The sequence below is a fragment of the Anomaloglossus baeobatrachus genome, chromosome 3, assembly GCF_048569485.1.
Source record: "Anomaloglossus baeobatrachus isolate aAnoBae1 chromosome 3, aAnoBae1.hap1, whole genome shotgun sequence".
Taxonomy (NCBI): Eukaryota; Metazoa; Chordata; class Amphibia; order Anura; family Aromobatidae; genus Anomaloglossus; species Anomaloglossus baeobatrachus.
In genome coordinates, this window is record NC_134355.1 from 579,988,378 (window position 1) to 579,994,377 (window position 6,000).

The window sequence follows — 6,000 nt, forward strand, 5'->3', positions numbered from 1 at the left end:
AGGTGGCCGGCTTCTCATGGCCGAACCTCAATTATTAGGCTATGTCCGCACGTTGCTTTTTACCTGCTTTTTTGCTGCTTTTTCAACTGCAGCGTTTAATGCCAAAATGGATGTGTTCTTCTATTCAAGCATAGTCTATGGGAATTTGAGTTTCTTGTCCGCACTATGCTGTTCAAAATGCTGCCTTTTTGTGCAGAAATTTGGGAAAAACTCAGCTTTTCAAAGAAGCAACATGTCAATTGTTTTTGCTATTTGGGTTTTGCACTACAAAGCAGAGTTTTTGCCCAAGTTTCAGCCACAAAAAGGCAGCATTTTGAACAGCATAGTGCGGACAAGAAACCCAAATTCCCATAGACTATGCTTGAAAAGCAGAACACATCCATTTTGGCATTCAACAGCGCAGAAGAAAAAGCAGCAAAAAAGCAGGTAAAAAGCAGGTAAAAAGCAACGCGTGCGGACATAGCCTTAGGCTATGTGCGCACTAGAAATGTGAAGTTTCTCAAGAAAATTTCTTGAGAAACTTCTGGGAGTGAAAGATTTCCGCAATTTTCCCGCAGGTGGTTCCCTGCGGATTTTGCAGGCTGTACTGCCGAAATCCGCAGGGTACCTGCGGAAAAAAATTGACATGCTCATTTTCTCAAGAAATTTTTTCGAGAAATTCTTCTCAAGGAAATTTCTTGAGAAAAATCCGCACAGCTATTTTTTTTTCTCATAGAATTTGCTGGGAAATGTCTGCACAAAGATTGCAGACATTTCTCAAGAAATTTCCGCGGCAAATCCGCGGGTAAATCCGCGGGTAAAACGCACTAGTGCGCACAGAGCCTTAGGCTACTTTCACACATCCGGTTTGAGCAGTGCGGCTCAATCCGGCTGTGAAACCTATGCAACGGATGCAGCGAAAACACACGCATCCTTTGCATAAGTTTTTACATGCGGCCCGTCCGTTTTTTCCCAGTTGCGGCACACTACTGAGCATGCGCAGATTAAGAAACCACATGCGACGGCCGGATGCGTTTTTTTTTTCCGCATCACGCCGCATCCGGCGTCCATAGGCATGCATTGAAAAATGCGCCGCAGCGGCCGGATGCGGCGCCATGCGGTTTTTTTGCCGGAGCAAAAAACGTTGCAGGCAATGTTCCATCCGGCCGCGGCATCGGCTAAATCTGCCGCATGCGGCAAAAACCGGACCGAACGCAAGCCCATGCGGCACAATATGGCACTAATGTAAGTCTATGCAAAAAAACCCGCAACCGGCGGCAAAAAAAAACGGTTGCGGTTTTTCTGCAGAGCACCGTATTGTGCCGCAGAGCAAAAACCGGATGTGTGAAAGCAGCCTAAGACTGGCAGTGGGGGAGGGGAGGGGGGGACGGTTTACCATCATGGGCGTTCATGAGGCTGCTGAGTTTAGGTCAGGAAACCTGTGGCTGATGTAACCTGAATGTGTGAATCCAGGCCCATGGCACTGACACATGTCATTTAGATGCAAAGTTACTGAGTTTTCCCAGGTGAAGCCAGGTCAGTCGGACATCGGCCATACATTCCTGAGGCGGCTTTGCGGTTGTTCTTGCAGCGCTCTGCCGACAGCAGCTTTCACTATAAACCTATGTTCACACAGGGTGTTTTTGGTGCGTTTTTCAGCAAATCAATCCTAATAAAACCTTTCCTGCAAAGTCTATGAGATTCCTGAAGCTGCATACACACACTTGCATTTTTAATATTCTTTTCAGTGTTTTTGCTTTAATTTTTCATCCTACAAGTTAGAGGAAGTGCAAAAAAAACAAAAAAAAGCAGCGAAAATTCCATAAAAACTGCACCGAAAACAAACCAGGAGACTTCCTGCCACAAGATAAGGTTTTGCTGTTAAAAAAAAAAGAAAAAAAAAAAAAACACGCACCAAAAAGTGTCCTCTGTGAACATAGCCTAAGTGTAGAGAGCTGCCGCCTTCCAGCAAAGGCCGCCTGAGGAATGGGCACGGCACTTCTTTTTGTGGCTCCACAGTTTCCAAACCCTGGAACAGTTGAAAGCTGTGACGTAAGACGGACCATGTGCACAGCCGCCGTTTTAACATTGCAGTGCATTTTCTGGTGAGCTCTTGCGGCATTTTTTCAGCCGGAAGCCACCTAAACAAAATATGACAATGTGCACAGATCCCTACTCATCTGTCTAATAGAACATCACAAAGAACATGAAAAGCAGTTTTATAACTTTTGGGGTGAAGGGGGAGGCATCATTTTTAACGTGAAAGTTTCCTGACCCCAAATGATCACACCAGAACAAGTTTGATTAAAGTCCCCTTTGTGCTTTGTCAGGATCATAACAAGGGTTAATAAATAAAATGCTAATTTTGCACTGCTGGCTGGACGTCTTGTCCGATATGTCAGTAAAATGCAGTCAGCCAAACAACAGATAGCTGAGTCGTCAGATAACATGGGAGCTGGTGCTGATTTTACACCCTGCGGACATCACCACTGCGAAAGAATGAACCTGGGAAACCGAGAAAGAAAAGCCTGGAAATAGGACGGGAACATATGGAGCTATAGTAGGGTGGAGCTTGGAGATATAGGGGGTCATGGAGCTACAGGCAGGCATGGAGCTATAGGGGGGCATAGACTGTGGCCCCGAGCGACGCTCAGCACAGGGATGGGGGGGGGGGACCGTGGCCCCCGAGCGACGCTCAGCACAGGGATGGGGGGGGGGACCGTGGCCCCGAGCGACGCTCAGGGATGGGGGGGGGGGGAACCGTGGCCCCGAGCGACGCTCAGCACAGGGATGGGGGGGGGGACCGTGGCCCCGAGCGACGCTCAGCACAGGGATGGGGGGGGGACCGTGGCCCCGAGCGACGCTCAGCACAGGGATGGGGGGGGAACCGTGGCCCCGAGCGACACTCAGCTCAGGGATGGGGGGGGAACCGTGGCCCCGAGCGACACTCAGCTCAGGGATGGGGGGGGACCGTGGCCCCGAGCGACGCTCAGCTCAGGGATGGGGGGGGGTACCGTGGCCCCGAGCGACGCTCAGCTCAGAGATGGGGGGGGACCGTGGCCCCGAGCGACGCTCAGCTCAGAGATGGGGGGGGACCATGGTCACAGGTAAGACTCAGCTCAGGAATCTGGTATGGGGACCATGTTGGAATATTTTCCACAACTGGATGTGTTTAAAAAAAAAAAAAAATGTTCCTGTGCTGAGATAATCTTATATATGTGCCCTGCTATGTACTGTGTAATGGCCGTGTCTGACCGTACAGGGACATGGTCTGATCATACCACATCTCCTGCGCAGGAGGAAGTTTTAAAAAAAAATAAATAAAAAAAAAAACTATATACAGAAATTACAACACTGAATCACAGCTGATTCTTTTTGTGAGGTAAAACATTTATCTTCTTGTTTTTGTTTTTTGTTTTTTTTTTAAATTAAAAAAAAAAATGATAAAAAGCACACACACTTCTGTTCACCTTGTAGCCCCAGGTCTTTAGCTGTCGGCTCTGCACGGATCCCACTTGGAAGATGTGGAATATAATGAAGGAAGGAAAATGATCCAGCCAAGGAACCATGCAGCCAAAGGAATGGAAACTCAAGACTTCAAGTTTATTTCATCTTTAAAATCTCAAGTAGAGAAATCAGGAGGCAAACCCTCCATAAAAGTACAAGGAAAGTAGGGAGATATATATATATATATATATATAAAAAAAAAAAAAAAATAAAACACATTGACGCCGCATTTTGGCTAAAAAACAGCCTTAATGACGACTAAGGTTATTTGTTTTAGCTGAAACAAGTCTTTGTGGTGTTTTTTTTGTGTCCCAACCCCCCCCCCCCCCCAATCTACTTTTACAGAGGTTTTGCCTCCTGATTTCTGAGATTTGAAAGATGAAATAAACATGAAGTGTTAAGTTTACATTCTTTGGCTGCATGGTTACTCGGCTGGATCATTTTTCTTCATTATTAAAAATGTTTTACCTCACAGAAAGAACCATGATCCCATGCTGTAATTTCTGTGTACTGTCTTATGTCCTCCACAACCCAGGAGCTGTGGTATGATCAGAGCATGTCCCTGTACGGTCAAACACGGCCATTACACAGTACATAGCAAGGGACACATATAATATCTCAACACAGGAACATTATTTTAAAAAATCCCATTGTGGAAATTATTATTATTCCGAGATTAGTTTACTAAAATCAACTTTGTGGGAAACCCCCTTAGAGTACACTTCCTGTTAGTGCTCTAGTGGTGGTGCGGGGAGCGCACTCCGTCCTTTGATTAGAGGTCCCCTGTAAGGCCGATATGGATGAAGGAGACTTGTGTGCCATCTCATCACCGCGGTCCTTTCTTGGACTATACTTGGCAGGCACTAAGCTCCTCACCTGCGGACCCCCCATAAAACCTGCCTCACAGCTCGGCCCCGATCCTCACACTCATGCTTTCTGTCCCGGGTAATCCGCATCCTCACACCTCCCTGACCGCTGAGTATCTACTACACAGAGTGCCCCTCCCCCATGGGACCGTACACAGAGTGCCCCTCCCTCATGGGACCGTACACAGAGTGCCCCTCCCCCATGGGACCGTACACAGAGTGCCCCTCACCCATGGGACCGTACACAGAGTGCCCCTCACCCATGGGACCGTACACAGAGTGCCCCTCACACATGGGACCGTACACAGAGTGCCCCTCACCCATGGACCGTACACAGAGTGCCCCTCACCCATGGGACCGTACACAGAGTGCCCCTCACACATGGGACCGTACACAGAGTGCCCCTCACACATGGGACCGTACAGCACGATAACTACAAGATGTCACCGGGATGAGCAATACAGGCCCCTACCACAGCTAATATTTATTCATTTATATAGCGCTATTAATTCCACAGCACTTTACATACATTGGCCATACTGTCCCCATTGGGGCTCACAATCTAGAGTCCCTATCAGCATGTTTTTGGAGTAAGATAAGATGGGAAGTGTCCTGCAGGGCCGTGTCCAGGTATATAAGGCCGGCCACACAGGCAGAAAGAGACAATGTAGGACGTATCCAAGGGGGAAGTACGGAAGCCGCAGTGTCTGCACAATACAGAGCAGTCACAGCCATCACCACGGAGTGCTATGGAAAGAGGAGTCACGTGACACCAGTGCAGCAGCAGTAGTAGTAGTAGTAAGCCACAGAAGCCCGTGCACACCTGCCCCAGCAGCCTCACATCCGGGTACCACAAGCCCCTGACCCCGCACACAGGCAGGACACCGCCCCCTGCAGGCGACGGCTGGGCAGTACGGAGCGCTAATAGTAATTACCGGGCGTTACAATGCAGAGCTGCGGCCTGATCTCCCCGCCGGTGCCGGCTCCCTCCTACGTGCTGCTCAGACCCTTCTCTCGCTGCGCAGACCCTCCTTCTCCTCACCTTTTCCGGTTCCGGGTTGCCACACCTCCTCCTCTTCCCCTCAGGCCGGGACCCACTGCACACTGCACAGCAGCCGCCTGCTTCCTCCTCACTGAGCGCGCCCCCGGCTGGTTCCTACACATGGGCGCGCCGCCCTCCCTGTGCTGCGCGCCCCCTGCTGTTCATACGGCGCATTCCCCCGTGCTCACGAAGTGCAGCGCACCCCCTGCTGGTTATCCAACGGAGTGCACCCCACCCCAAGTGCACCCAACTCATGCAGTGTGCTTCCTGCTGCTCATCCAGCGCAATGCGCCTCAATGTAGCGCTCCCCCTGCTGTTCATCCTGCGCAATGCGACCCCATGCAGCGCTCCCCCTGCTGTTCATCCTGCGCAATGCGCCCCCCATGCAGCGCTCCCCCTGCTGTTCATCCTGCACAATGCGCCCCCCATGCAGCGCTCCCCCTGCTGTTCATCCTGTGCAATGCGCCCCCCCATGCAGCGCTCCCCTTGCTGTTCATCCTGTGCAATGCGCCCCCCATGCAGCGCTCCCCCTGCTGTTCATCCTGTGCAATGCGCCCCCATGCAGCGCTCCCCCTGCTGTTCATCCTGTGCAATGCGCCCCCCATG

At 50.5% G+C, this 6,000-nt stretch overlaps 1 protein-coding gene across 3 annotated transcripts in view; it reads right to left on the reverse strand.

Annotated features, from left to right (window-relative positions):
- PAK2 (p21 (RAC1) activated kinase 2) overlaps nucleotides 1-5,485 on the reverse strand; it is a 139,064-nt gene extending 133,579 nt beyond the window's left edge. For 2 of the 3 annotated variants that reach the window (XM_075340985.1, XM_075340986.1), the window contains exon 1: nucleotides 5,288-5,387. The gene's annotated coding sequence lies outside the window, so the exon portion shown is untranslated. The other variant, XM_075340987.1, reaches the window with a different exon arrangement.
- Nucleotides 5,486-6,000: the final 515 nt, after the last annotated feature.